Source organism: Urocitellus parryii, chromosome 13, assembly GCF_045843805.1.
Source record: "Urocitellus parryii isolate mUroPar1 chromosome 13, mUroPar1.hap1, whole genome shotgun sequence".
Classification (NCBI taxonomy): Eukaryota; Metazoa; Chordata; class Mammalia; order Rodentia; family Sciuridae; genus Urocitellus; species Urocitellus parryii.
The window spans coordinates 66,419,415-66,434,920 of record NC_135543.1 but is presented as its reverse complement, the minus strand read 5'-3'; the positions used below and the strand labels follow the sequence as shown (position 1 = coordinate 66,434,920).

Genomic DNA, 15,506 nt, shown 5'->3' with positions numbered 1-15,506 from the left:
AACATTTTTAGAGCAGCATTAATTTTCCCTCCTTCGTTCCCTCCCTCTCTCCCTCTCTGTGGAACTGAGCAACATCTCTAGTTCCTTTTATTTTTTATTTTGAGAGAGATTCTCATTAAATTGAAGGCTGGCCTTGAATTTATAATCCTCTTGCCTCAGCTTCCTGAGTCCCTGGGATTATAAGTGTGTGCCACCATGCCCAGCTAATGTTTACTCTCAGTAACAGTACTAAAAAAAATCATATAAGTCTTGCACTATTAAAGATAATCGCACCTTTATGTTAAACTATCTCAAAACTAGATTTAATTTATTATTTTTTGTAGGGGAGAAAATAATATAAAAATGGGGTAGAGGGCCGAAATCAAGGTTAAGAATGGGTATATAAAATCTCCTATCTTTTGTGGTGCTAGGGTTGGAACCCAGGGTTTAGTGCATGTTAGGCAAGCACTCTAGCTCTGAGCTACACATTAAGGTCTCATTCTTGACAGCAGTTCGTCAATTTTGGCACTATTGAGATTTTGGGCCAGATGGCTCTACACTGTAGAATGTTTCAGCAGTTCCCTGGTCTCTACCACCAGATGCTAGCAACACCTGCATCTTCTGCCCATCTCTGTTGTGATAATCAACAATTTCTCCAGATTTTGCCAAACGTTCCTGAGGAGGACAGGAGATGAAACAAAATCTCAATTGATTGAGAACAGTTACTTTAACAGGAAATTTACTTAATTTTTTTTTCAGGTTGTTCCAATGATCAATCTTGCCCCCTCCCTTTCCCTCCCACCCCTCTGCCCTATCTAGAGTTTGTCTATTCCTCCCGCTCCCTACTCCACTATGAATCAGCCTCCTTAGATCAGAGAAAACATTAGGCATTTGGCTTTTGGGGGTTGGCTAACTTCACTTAGCATTATCTTCTCTAACTCCATCCATTTACCTGCAAATGCCATGATTTTATTCTCTTTTATTGCTGAGTAATATTCCATTGTGTATATATGCCATATTTTTTTATCCATTAATCTACTGAAGGGTATCTAGATTTTAAGACATAAATTTGCAAATCTGTAATAAAAGTGCTACTTTGGTGAAAACTGTAGAGGGAAGAACACAGTGTGATTAAAAATAATAAAGATTGGGCTGGAGATGTAGCTTAGTAGGCGAGTGCTTGCCCAGCGTGTGTGAGGCCCTGGGTTCAATCACCAGCACTCCAACAAATAAATACATACATAAAGTAAAGTGAAATAATAAGAGTCAATTACCAGTACACAGAGAGGAACGCAGGGCTCTGAGCTGGAAATCCAGTTCCATTTCCAGTCCAGGGCAAGTCATCACCTTTTGGATCCCTTGGATCCTGCTTTCTTATCTTCAGAGGATAGAGGTGACAACATGGATCTATGAAGTTGTTATGAGGCTTGAGTGATAAAAATGAATGTGAAATGCTTTGCAAACCAAAAGTTCATAAAACATGAGCAACTATTATACCAGACAACTATGGACAGACAAAAAAAATTAAAGATCATTAAGTCCTTAAAAATAAAACACTATAAGGATAATTATTCTAAAATTAAAATACAGTATAAAGTTTGAGTTGTTTTAATATTTTTCTACACCATAACAAAAATAAAATAAATCATGATGTCAGGGCCATGATAAGAACACATATAAAAATAAAATGTTCAATGAGATTGGAAAAATCCATTTCTTGAAATTATTAAAATACTAAGATTAATGCTGAAGCTAAAATAATCAAAACAAACAGCTTAGAGCAGTTAATATTTTTTTCTAAAAAGAAAAGACAGAACAAAAATGTTTAAATAATGGAAATGACTCCAGAAATCCCTGCAATTAACATCCCACAGTTAATGTTTGTGTTTTCCATCCACAGCTGTTATCCACTTTTTATTTTAAGTTTGCAAAAAACAAATCATTAATAAAAATCATAAACAACCAAAACTTCATTAAAAATTTCTGCTATAAACACATTTTATGGTAAATACAAAATATTATCCAGTTGAAATCCATTCAAGATTGAAAACAAATGAGTTATCCAACTTACTGAGTTTATTAAAGCCTTCAAGGCAACAAAGAATCTCAATGACCACAAATCTATATTTCCTCCCAACTATTGGTCATCATCTATTAGTCATCAACATTCATGAAACAAACATAATACCTTAAGAAAACCACTTACCAACAAAAGCTTAAAAAAAGAACAAACCCTTAATATTTGTTCCCCTTGAAGCTACTACACTATTTCTCTTTCATTCACAATACCCTTTTGCTTATTAAAGAAGAAAGAAAGAAAGAAAAGACAGAGTCTTGCTATGCTGCCCAGACTGGACTTAAACTGTTGGGCTCAAGTGATCCTTTTACCTTGGATTCCCGAGTAGATGGGACTACAAGTACATGGCACTCTGCCTAGTTTCCCATCACTTTTTCAAATCATATCTTCATTACCTTTCTATTCTCATGGACCTTAACCTATTGCAGCTGACCTAATTCTTCTAAATTTATTTTCCTCAAATTGTGTCATATAAATAATATTATTCCAGGATAGCTGATGTTTAAAGAATACTTTGACATATCCTACTAAATGCTTTACTTATATTTATTAATTTAATCTTCACAATAACCCTATGAAGCAGGTACCTTTAGTTATATCTGTTTTTTTAGGTGTGGGAACTGAGGAACAAAGATTTAAATAATTTGGGCAGATATGGGATTGATACCCAGCAGCCTTGATTCATATAATACACACACACACACACACACACACACACACACACACACACTTTTTTCTCTCTGTCCTCTAACAATTTCATTTGCTTTTGTGTTTAGCCACTACCAAAATTCAAAATTCACATCTCACATGCTGACCTCTTTCATGAGGAACAAACCTTGAAAAGCAAACCCAAATATTCAGTGCCATAAAAATCAACCTCTTAAACAATTTCCTTTAAACTCTCATGATCCCTTTCGATTTTGTCTTTCCTCCCAGTTATTCAGGTTCTAAACTTCTAAGGAGTCACTTATTCCTAACACTCTTGCAACAGCCAAGTAGGCACCAAATCCTTCCCTGCCTTCCGATAAACATAGACTCCTTTTATCCTCAGTCACTATATCACAATCTCAATTCCAGCTGGAATATCAAAATAGTTCCCTGGCCTCATCTTGCTTATCCAATTCTAACAAACTGCCATCTGGATTAATTATGTCATTCCCTTCATCAAAATCTTACAATAGTTTTTTATTGGTGACTGAATTAAGAACACATCATAACTTTAAGACTATCTTTTAAGACTATCATCTACATTCAAATAATGACATTTGAGGTTTTTATTTCACAGTTCGGCTCCAGATTACTTCCTATTTCTCAAATACACTCTACATTTTCTGGCTCCTATGTCTTTGTTCATACCATCCTCTGCATCTGTCAACATTTTAACTTCAAATGTCTGTGTCAAAACTATTCATCTCAGCTCATCTTGTTGATTCTCACATAAACTGATGTAGACTGTTGCCTCCATCTCCCAGGTCTTCCCAGTATTTTGACTGTGCTTCTCCTTTGTTGTCATGATATAACTTATTATAGCCATTTGTATGCTGGTTCTCTCTTTCATATTTTCCCAAGGACATGCTGGTTGCAAGGATTGTCTTGGTCATCTGTCTCCCTTTCCCTAATACTTGTACATTGCCATGGCTCCACATTTCTGAATGAAATCATTGAAATGAAATGTGTTCTCATCCTAAAATCGAAGCGTGTTTTTATCCTTCCCATCTTTTCCCACTCTAGCAGCTCCCATCCCCCCACCCCCGCAGGCCTGTCACAGTCCACACTTCCTATTTGAAGATGTGCTGCTTTTACTCCACATGATGTGGATGTAGGGCAGCCAGCCTTTTTTTCCCCCAATGCACTTTTACACGATCACTGAAGGCATCTTTTACATTCTCCATCACAGACTCTGGGGAGCTCTGGAACACATTCTCCCATCCAATTACCTCTGAACAGAGTTAACCAGGAAAAATTTCCAGCAATAATAGCTCTGTCAGTAAAATTTAAAAATTGCTTGGAAATGAACCCATACACAGAAGAGGCTGCAAAGAGTCTGATGGAGAAACACAGGGACAATTCAGGCTAAGGAGTAAAAACACACACCACTTTTGCTGCTGCAGTAGCCAAAAGATGTGACATGAAGACTTGTAGTGTGACGGAGATTTTCTTTTCCCTGTTTACTGAGAAATATAACAGAAGCAAAAGCAAAAGCAGGTAAAACAATATGATAATTAGCAATGATAATTATTTTATATTCCCATTCCTATTATTTTAAGTAAGTTTTATTGAGTAGAAATTCAGTACTGTATAATTTATTAAAGTGTACAAAATTTCTTTAGTACAGGTATGCAACCATCACTATAATCTATTTTACGTTTTCATCACAAAAATAATCCACATATCCAAGTTCCTACCACTTACTCCTTGGCAAGCCTACTTTTTCTATGGATTTCCCTACTCATATATTTCATATAAATGGAAACATAGCAGGGGGTCTTTTGTGAGTGGCTTTTTCTGCTTAGCCTAATATTTTCCAAGTTTATCCATAAGGTAGCAAGTCAGTACTTCATTGCTTTTTATTACCAAGGACATACTACATTTATTTATTAATTCATTCACTTGTGGAGGGTTGGGTTATCTCTAGTTTTGGGCGATTACAAATAAAGTTACTATAAACACAACAAATTTCTGAGTGGACATATGTTTTCATTTCTCTTGAGTATAAACCTAGGGATGGAACTCTGGGGCCAAATGGTAACTATGCTCTTTTTGAAGCTGTGCCATTTTACATTCCCATCAGAATTTATATGGATTCTAATTTCTCCACATTCTCGCCAGTATAATTATACATTGCTTCATGGGTTCAAGTTCTGTATGTTAAGCCAAATAATGAATATTTTTTTCCATATAGAAACTATACAATATAATAAATGTCAAAGAAAGCACTTTTTCTTTACTTTCAGGATCTAAACATTCTGAATGTTCAGAGGTCTTTTGCTATATTATTTTATATTCAAATATCTATCTATAGAGTCAAGTTACATGACCAAAACAATTTAGAAAAGTAATTAATTGTGTTGTACAAGATTTTCCACCTACCACTATCATGTTCAAAGGAATTCATGTTGCAATGCTGACAAAATCTGGAGCTACTCTGGAAAAACGTGCAGTTTACTCATTACCTTAACCCTGAGGCAAGTTCATCCAGGATAGTGCTGGCTTCCCAGCTAAAAGTAACCAATGAAATACAACACATCAACTGCAGTTGATGTGCTTTCAGGAAAACCACACTTGAGAATTATAATACTTTATCTTCCTTATCTCACCCTCAGTCATTGAGTTTGTAGTCCACCATGCCGTTTACTTTGTGGATTGTGGTAGTAAATGAGTCAAGATGGACTTCCTCAGAAATGATAATGAACTGTGGTCCCAGTTCTTCCCATTTTTCAGGTACAACCTGCCATGACCAGAGCGGCCAAACTAGCAGGCTCTGGTGAGGGGTGATGAGAGATTGGAAGAAATAAAACTCATGTACTCAGATTGTGAAATTAACAGCTGGGATTTTTGGAGTGCTGCTCTCTGAGAAGCAGGTCTAAAGAATTAAGCCAGCAATGTTTATTATATATGTCTCATTAATCAGATTAAAGACTAGACAAGCATTATTCTTTGTATTCATGAAAGTTACAGAGTGAGCAACATTATGCAGCTTAGTCCTCAGTTACATTCTACAGTTGCAATATGCAATGGTAGGAGCATTGTGCAGCTCTCAAGAAAGTCCATTATTTAAAGCTACCTTTATGTGAGCAGGTTCAGGAGGTGCAGAGCTGGTGAAACACTGTAGTTGTCTTAATAAGAGAATTCCTTCATTCCCAGGAGGTGTGTGCCTGAGAGCAAGATTGAGGCTCTAGCATAGAGCCTCCCCATGGAGGGCATTACCACAGCAACCAGGCATCCTGCACCTTTGCACAGAAACTTCCCAAGGCACCAAGCATGCCACAGCCATGCAGTCATCAGGGATCCCAATTTCAGACAATGCTTTCCCATTCACTGTCATGGCTCTCTACAACAACCAAATCTTTGTCTTTATAAATCAATAGATCAAATGAACCTGTCATCTTTTGCAGTCTTGTTGCCCTCAATATCAAATTGCCACCCTTTATGACTGAACTGAGTACTTGTAGAGCTGTTCACCACACTGCTACACTTTATGAGCTCGGGGTTGGTAGTTATCAGCAAGGTGAGTTCATACTTCTGCAGTCAAGTAAAGATTTCAGAGGGATATATGCCATGCTGGCACAGAATAAGAACTCGGCCATGATCTCTGCACTGCTCTTGGCCCATCATGATGCCCTGCTCCCAGGACAGCTGCTGGGCCATGGTGAGGCTGCAACCAAGGGGAGATTCCAGTAACCTGTGACAACCACCACCTGGTTTCAAAAGTCCTATTTTTTTTTGTTTGTTTTTAGCTGTATTTGGATACAATATCTTTATTTTATTTATTTTTATGTGGTGCAGAGGATTGAACCCAGGGCCTTGCACATGCTAGGCAAGTGCTCTACTACTGAGCCACAACCCCAACCCCTCACTGTTTTTTTTTTTTTTTTTTTTTGAGGTGCTGGGCAAGCACTCCATCAACTATATTCCCAGCCCCTCACTGTGGTTTTGATTTGTATTTTTCTGATGCTTTCCTTCAAGTGTTTGGCCATTTCTTTGTGGAGATGTCAATTTAGAGTCTACCTCCATCTTTAAATTAGTTTTATTTTTTAAATTATTGAGTTGCAGAAATTCTAGACACAATTCCCTTAGAAGATAAATGATTTGCAAAATTCTTCTCCCATTTGGTGACTTGTTTTTTCACTTTCTTGACAGTGTCCTTTGACATGCAAAAGCTTTCAATATTGGTGATGTCCAATTTATCTACTTTTTTCTTTTGTGGCTTTTATTCTTTGTGTCACATCTAAGAAACAGTCACCTAATCAAAGTTCATGTATAATTATATCTAGGATTTCTTTTAAACATTCAATAGTTTCAGTTCTTTTGGTTAGGTCTTTGTTTCATTTGTAGGTAAATTTTGTATATGGTGTTACAAGGATATCCAGTTGTCCCAGTACCATTATTCAAAGCAGATCAAGATCAAGATACCAAACACATCTATCACCTACAAGGTTCTTCCACACTCCTTCTCAGTCCATACCTAGCCCTAAGGGCACTAATTTCATAGTGTACACTGCCATCTATTAATTTTTACCTGTTCTTGAACTTGAATTAAACAGACTCACACACGTAAATATTCAGTTACTAATTTCTTTTGATTGTTAAAAGAGAAAATTACAGCTGGGCCTGGAGGCCCATGCCTGTAATCTCAGTAACTTGGAAGGCTAAGGCAGGAGGATTGCAAGTTCAAGGCCAGCCTGGGCTTACTGACACTCTGTCTCAAAATTTAATAATAATTTGTAAATGAGTCTATGGATGTAGTTCAGTGGTAGAACATCCCTGGGTTTAATCCCCAGTACTGTAAAAAAGAAAAAAGAAGAGATGCAAGGTGCAGTGGCCCTAAGCAACTTAGCAAAACCCTGATTTTAAATTAGGAAGAAAGAAAGAAAGAAAAAGTGCTAGGAATATGGCTCAGTGGTAAAGCTTCTCTGTGTTTAATCCTTGGTACCAAAAAGGGAGAAAATTACAAACAAATCTAGTTTTGCAGATCTTAACTGGCTTTATCTGATTCTAAAGTAAGGTAGCAGTCTAGACACAAACCGGTTTAGAAGAGAATGGCTTAGAAGAGTCTACCAACCAAAAGGCAGATCATATGCAGAGCCAGAAAAAACTTAAGCACAGAAAAGTACAAAAAATGGAAGTGAGATAGAATAGCCAGTTTAGTTATAGCTTGCATCTGTCTTATCTTAACATGATTTGAGCAGTTGGTTGCTTATGATTGACTGAAACTCAGCTACTAGTTAGGAGAGTAGGTCACGGTCTGCTTACCTAAAGTATTAGGTTACAGTTCACTAGGTGTAGATAAGCATTTATTAAACCAAACTAGAAAATTTATGGAAGCAGCTTGAGGCCAAACTTGTTAACACCCTCAACATAATAGCTATGCATCTATGTTATCACATATATATGTTATCACATATATCAGCAAATTCCTTTTTATTACTAAAGAACATTTCACAGTAGGGTGCAGTGGTGCATGCTTGTAATCCCAGCAACTTTAGAGGTTGAGATGGGAGGATTGTAGGTTTGAGGCCAGCCTCAGTAATTTAATAAGGCCCTAAGCAAGTTAGTGAGACCCTGTCTCAAAATGAAAAATAAAAAAAGGTTGAGGATGTGGCTTATTGATAAAGCTCCCCTAGGTTAAATACCCAGTATCAAAACAAAACAAACAAAAATTATTCAACTGCATATAACCCAGTGTATTTTTTTTCATTCTAATGTTGAAAGTCTCTTGAGCTGTTTTTAGTTTGGAGCTATTATATATAAATAAGTTGCTACAAGCATGTTTATGCACAACTTTTTAAGGGCATATGCATTCATTTCCATGGGATACATACCTGAGAGTAGAACAGTTGAATCATAGGATAGGACTATTTACAGATGTGGTGGACACTATCAATAGTTTTCCACAATTGTACCAACTGATATTCTCACTGACAATGTTTAAGAGCTTCTTTTGTTCCACAACCTGATCCACAATTGATGCTGTTAGTCCTTTTTTATTTTATTTTATTTTGTACCAGGAATTAAATCTAGGGGTGCTTAACCATTGAGCCACATTCCCAGCCCTTTTTATATTTTGAGATAGGATATTGCTAAGTTGCTTAGGGCCTTGCTAAGTTGCTGAGGCTGGCTTTGAACTCATGATCCTCCTGTCTCGGCCTCCTGAGTCACTGGGTTTACAGGAGTGTCCCACCATGACCAGCTGTTAGTCTTTTAAGCACAGCCTTTTTGGTGGGAAAGCAACACAATCACCTTGTGGTTTTAATTTGCATGTTTCTAATAACTAAGGACATTAAGCATCATTTCACATGCATACTGGCCAAGTGGGTGGCTGCTTTTATAAAATTCCAAGTCTTTTACCCATTTTAGTGTTGTTGTTTTTTTTTTTAACTGATTTAAAGTGTTAGTTATACATTCCTAATATGAGTCTTTGATTACTATACACACTGTATCTCTCCTCAGGCTGTGACTTTTTTTTAAATATTTATTTTTTAGTTTTTAGGTGGAAACAATTTCTTTATTTTATTTTTATGTGGTGTTGTGGATCGAACCCAGCGCCCCACACATGCCAGACGAGTGCGCCACTGCTTGAGCCATATCCCCAGCCCAGGCTGTGACTTTTTTTTTAACTCTGAAAAATTGGTGTGTGTTTTTTTTTTGATTAACAAAAGTTCTTATTTTAAATGATGTCCAATTTATCAAGTTTTGACTTCATGATTGGTGTTTTTAACTTCTTCCTTAAGAAATCTTTGTTTACCCCAAGTATATGAAGTTACTTGCCCCTATTTTCTCCTGGAAGCATGTTTTATTATCTTTCATATTGAAGGTTTATGACCCATCTTGAATTGATTTTTGTGTTTGGTATAAGATATGCATAAAAATTCACTTTTCTCCCTTTGAAAAATCCATTTGTTCCATATCATTTATTGGAAAGATATCTTTAACTCACTGAACTTCAGTGGTGTCTTTATCATAAGTGATTTCATATATCTAATTTATTTCTGGGCTCTATGTCTATTTCTAAAGTCTGAATTTTTATTCCATGTGCTTGAAATTCAGTAATATAAGTCCTCCAATTTTGTTGGTCTTTCTCAGAATTGTCTTAATTATTCTAGATCCTTGGCATTTCCACATTAATTTTAGAATTAGCTTGTAAATTATACAAAAACCCTGTTGAAATTTTTACTGGAACTACTATAAACCTGTAGATCATTTTGGAGAGGACTGGCATCTTAGTAATATTGAATCTTTCAAACAATAAGTGTTCTTTAATTGCCTTCCTCACATTTTTTTTAGTATCCACATAAAAGTTTTATACATTTTTGAAAGTTGTTCCTTGGTTATGGATAGATCAGATATTATCACACATGACAGTTTTTTATGCTGATTATGTGTTGCTAATATATAGTCTAAATTGATTGTTTCATACTGACATAACCAGCAATCTTGAACAATTTGCTTATTAATTCTAATAGTGTACCTATAGATTCCTTGGATTTTTAAAAATACAATCATGTCAAGTGCAATTAAAAATAATTTTTATTCCTTTTTTATTTTTATTTCTTTTCTTGTATCCCACTATTAGGACATCCAGTACAAATTTGAGTATGAGTGGTTAAAGTGGACACCCTTGCCGGTACTGAACATCAGGGGTGGACAAATTTTGCTATTTCTTCACTGACATCACATTTAGCCTGCCTGGCTCCTCATGTTACGTTGCCTGTATTTTTTTTTGCCAACAGATACCCTTTATCAATTTAAAATCTCTTCCAATTCCACTTTGCTGAAAGTTTTCATCCTCACAATGGTAAACTGGATTTTATATAAAATGGTTTTCTTTAATTACTGAGATGATCTTATACTTCTTTATTTTGTTAATATTGTGAATCATGGGCTGGCAATGTGGCTCAAGCGGTAGCGCGCTCGCCTGGCATGCGCGGGGCGCTGGGTTCAATCCTCAGCACCACATAAAAATAAAACAAAGACTTGTGTCCACCGAAAACTAAAAAATAAATATTAAAAAATCTCTCTCTAAAAAAAAATATTGGGAATCATAACGGTCATTTTCCAAACCAACTAGAATTCTTGGAAAAATTCTTGATCATAATGTATCCATTTTATGTATACTAGATTTTAATATATAATGTTTTATTTACTATTCATATATTTATTGGCCTATAAATTTTGTGATGTCATCATCAGATTATGGCATAGAGGCTATTTGGCCTAATAAAAAGAATATCTTCCTCCACTTTTTAAACATAATAAATTATCACACAAACATATTGACTATAATTACTTAATACCATCAAACCCAGTAATTGTTCAACTTTCCAACTTTTCCACAATTTTTTAAACAGGTTTGTTTGAGGCAATATCCACAAAAGGCCTACACAGATGCCCTGAATTGATAAGAAGTCTTTTAAACTATAAATTTCCCCTTCGTCTCTTTCTTACAATTTATTTGATCGAGAAACTACGCAGTTATCCAACGGTATCTTCCTTAGTTTAGATTTTGCTGATTGTATAGTGGTAGTATCCTTTAACATAATGATGTCTTCTACATTCCCAATAAGTCAGTAGTTGAATCAATATTGACATTTAAAAATTTTTTTATTTGTTCTCTTTACATATACATGACAGTAGAGTATATTTTGACACATTTATATAAACATGAAATATATCTTATTCTATTTAGGATCCCAATCTTGTGGTTGAACATGATGTGGAGATTCATTGTGGTTTATTCATATGTGTACATAGAAAACTTATGTTAGGTTCATACCACTGTCTTTCCTATGATCTCAATTCCCTTCCTTTTATTCCCCTTTGTCTAATCCAAAGTACTGCTATTCTTCTGCCTTCCCTCCTTGTGCGAGAGCATTTGCATATCAGAGAGAACATTCAACCTTTGGTTTTCTAGGATTAGCACTAGGCTGCTATAAATATTGATGTGGCTGTGTCACTGAAATATGCTGATTTTAAGTCCTTTGGATATATACTGAGGAATGGTATAACTGAGTCAAATGGTGCTTCCATTCCTAGATTTTTGAGGAATCTCCATACTGCTTTCCAGAGTAGTTGCACCAATTTGCAGTCCTACCAGCAATGTATGAGTGTGTCCTTTCCCCACCTCCTCACCAACATTTATTGTTACTTGTATTATTGATAATTGCCATTCTCACTGGAATGAGATAAAATAGAGTGAGATTAATGGTCTATCAGAGGTACAGGTGGCAAAGACTTTCTCCTATTCTGTAGATTCTCTTCATGCTCTGATTTCCTTTGCTATGAAGAAGCTTTTTAGTTTGATACAATGCCATTTATTGATTCTTAATTTTAGTTCTTGCCAATCATTTTCCCCCTCCGTCACCTGCAGACCCTGCCTTTTGTGGACTCTGGATTTCAGCATCAAACTCAGTCACTCTAACTCCGGCCCTTTTGACTTCCTGGCAGGGCATGACCCTCCCAGTTGGTACTGGGAGCCACTAAACTCAAAGGGAAAAGGGGATCTATGTGGATTTCCACCACTCGTATTCCCTGGTGTAAAATGCTCTCTGCCTCTGAGTTTCCCCTGGCTTCTTGGGCATGCTCTATGACATGCTGTGTGGATTTGTCAGACCTGATTTTCAGACTGGCTTGGGCTTGCCTGGACCCCCCGCAGCCACAACCACAGGCCCCAGCGGGGGTGGGCTTCAAGATGGCTCTTTCCTTAGCTCTCCTAGGGCAGCTGGAAAAGACAGGACATCTCTATCACATGAGAGTACTATGCAGAACATCTCTGAATCCGTCTGGCAGTGTCCTTAATCAGAGATGATTTTGGGAGGCCACAGGCCTCCCAAAAATGCGGGTTTGCTTTATGCCGGTTTGCTTTATATGGCTTTGATTGCAAAGGGACTGCTGTGAAGGCAGGCAGGGGTGTAATTTTTACCTCATTCTATTATATCCAACCTCCTGAGTCCCCTATCTGTTTTGACTGTCCAATATTAATTCCCAGTAAAGCTCCCCCCACGGCACTCCCCCCCCCCCCAACCACTTTACTGAGAAGCTGTCTACCCTCTTTCTTGGTTTCACACCATGAAGCAGCCTGAAAAGCAACCTTCTCTACTCTACCATCTTCCAGATCTAATACTGACATTTTAAATTATTATTATTTTTGGTACTGGTAACTGAACCCAGGGGCATTTTACTGATAAGCTACATCCCCAGCCAGTTTTATTTTTTAGACAAGGTCTCACTAAGTTGCTGAGGGCCTCACTAAATTGCTAAGGCTGGCTTCAAACTTGTGGTCCTCCTGCTTTGGCCTCCATAGTCACTGGGATTACAAGTGGGCAACACGGGGCCTGGCTCAATTTTGACTTAAAAAGAATTTAAAAAAAAATTTTTTTTTTTAGTTGTCAATGGACCTTTATTTAATTTATTTACTTATATGTTGTGCTGAGGATTGAACCCAGGGCCTCACACAAGCCAGGCCCTACCACTGAGCCACAACCCCAGCCCCCTTAAAAAGAAATTTTAATAAAGTTGTAAAAGTTTTATAAGCATACAGCTTGATAATTGTTTACAACTAAGCAAAGCATGTAACTAGTATCCAGGTTAAGATAAGAACACTCCTAGCACGTAAGACTTCTGTCTGGTCACTAGCACAAAGGGCCACCACTGTTTTGACTACTAGCATGAGTTACTTTTCTTGATGTACTTGTATATCGATGTGATCACACTTACGCTGTAAATATTTGTTCCAATCACTGACACGAGCAAAGCAAGAACATTGCTGTCCAGACACTGAGCTCTACTATCCTCATCTGGGATTCTGACTTACAACCAACCAAGGCAAGAGGACAAGGAATTTCTTACACAGGAAATGTAACTCAAAAAGTTCTTCATCATCAATAGTGCTTGATGGGCTGTGCCTGTGGAGACTGCTGCATCTACCAGTGGGGGTGCTTTCAAGCTCAGGAAGCTTCTGCGTGCAGGTCTAATGAGAGTAGGCTCTCCACTAACCCTCCCAGAGGACACTTCAAGCAGTTGCTACAAGTTCTGCGAGTCATTTGAGATGCTGATGAACCAGAGCAAAATGTTGTAACTCTTAATTTGTTTGTACTAGGAAAGAAGATGATATTCTCACTTTCTATAGGAGTCAGAGGCAATGACATAAAGTTATCAGTCCTCAAACTGCACTTAGTGAATTACACAACTATAAAAGTTCTCCAAAAGCCACTAAAACATTTCTTAATGTAGTAGGAGCTGAGTTAGCTTATTCAACCTGGTTTTAAAACTAAATTTAACATTATTAAAAAATGAACATATTAACTTCTCTTCCATATAATCTAAAAGGATTAGTGACGCATAACTTAAGCTCTGAGAAATGGTAATATCTGAAAACCCATCTTCCCACTTCATAGCATCAAAAGCCCCTTCTTTTCCCCTTCCATTTTCCCTTGCCCAAGGCCCACCATAGCTGTTCACTTGCTCCAGACATACTGCAAAAAACTGCCAACAATATAAAAATTTCTCTCATCTGACAAATTTCTCCTTAATCAATTTATTTAACAACTATTAGCTTGAATAAATATAAGTAATAGAAATTCTATTTCCTAGATCTATATATATATCCTCTGCTCCCACCCATATTTCCCATCAATTTACTACTATGAATAAGTCAAAGAGTTCCTTTCATCTAAAGGGTACTTGTAGCAATATTATATAATTCCACAGAAAATATGGAGACTAATCCATTGAGACTGAGTCTAATAATATTAAACTCAATCTCTACGTCTTCATATGGAGATTAATCCATTAATACTGAAACTAATAAATCTCAAGGGTGACTCCAAGTACTTTAACATGGAATTGAAGAAGAGGATTAGACATGAAAAGGCATCCCCTAAAATGACAGGAAGCCAAAGAAAAGGTGGGACAAAAAGCCAAAGGTGCGATACAATTTTAGATATGGAGTAGCCACATTTACATCTATCTCGTAAGATGAAAAACAACTCCACAGATAGAAAGGTGACCTCAGGGGGCTGGGGTTGTGCCTCAGTGGTAGCACACTTGCCTGACACTGGGTTTGATTCTCAGCACCACACATAAATAAGTGAATAAAATAAAGGTCCATCAATAACTAGAAAATACATATTTCCAACATATTTGTTAAAAGATACATTTCAAAGTGCCCTCCTCCCTGGCTCCCCCACTAAAAAAATTAGCCCATTAAATTTACAGGGCGAATTACCTAATTTTTACCATGGGAGGGCAGTCTTATTCTAATATGCTTTAGAAGTCTGAAATAAAAACAACAAAGTCAGATATATTTTAAAATAATCTTAAAACACTAATCATATTTTAAAAATTCGAACAATGACAAATAACTACAAGCAAAAACTCTAACATATGGCTGGACTGCTAAAAAATACTTGGGAAAATGAAGGGATGAAATATTTGAAAACTGAGACAAAAAATTATGCTTCGTATATTTATAAAGTATCTAAGTCACTTCACAATAGTAGGAAATCTTAATAATAATGATGATGATAAGAAGAAGAGGAGCACCCAGTATTTACTAAGTCCATACTATGTGCCAATAACAAAATAAGCACTGCTGAAATACCCGCACTTGATCAGTAGAAATGGACACACCAACCCTCCAGATTAAATGGACATGCAAAGGACTCACAATAGGGACAGGGTATAGCTCAGTGTATATGTATACTTTGTACATATTTGTTAAATTATCCACGCT

At 36.7% G+C, this 15,506-nt stretch overlaps 1 protein-coding gene across 1 annotated transcript in view; it reads right to left on the bottom strand.

The window, feature by feature from the left end:
* The window catches only part of Cenpp (centromere protein P), a 219,901-nt gene that overhangs the window by 116,036 nt on the left and 88,359 nt on the right, over positions 1-15,506 (bottom strand). The window lies entirely within an intron of this gene.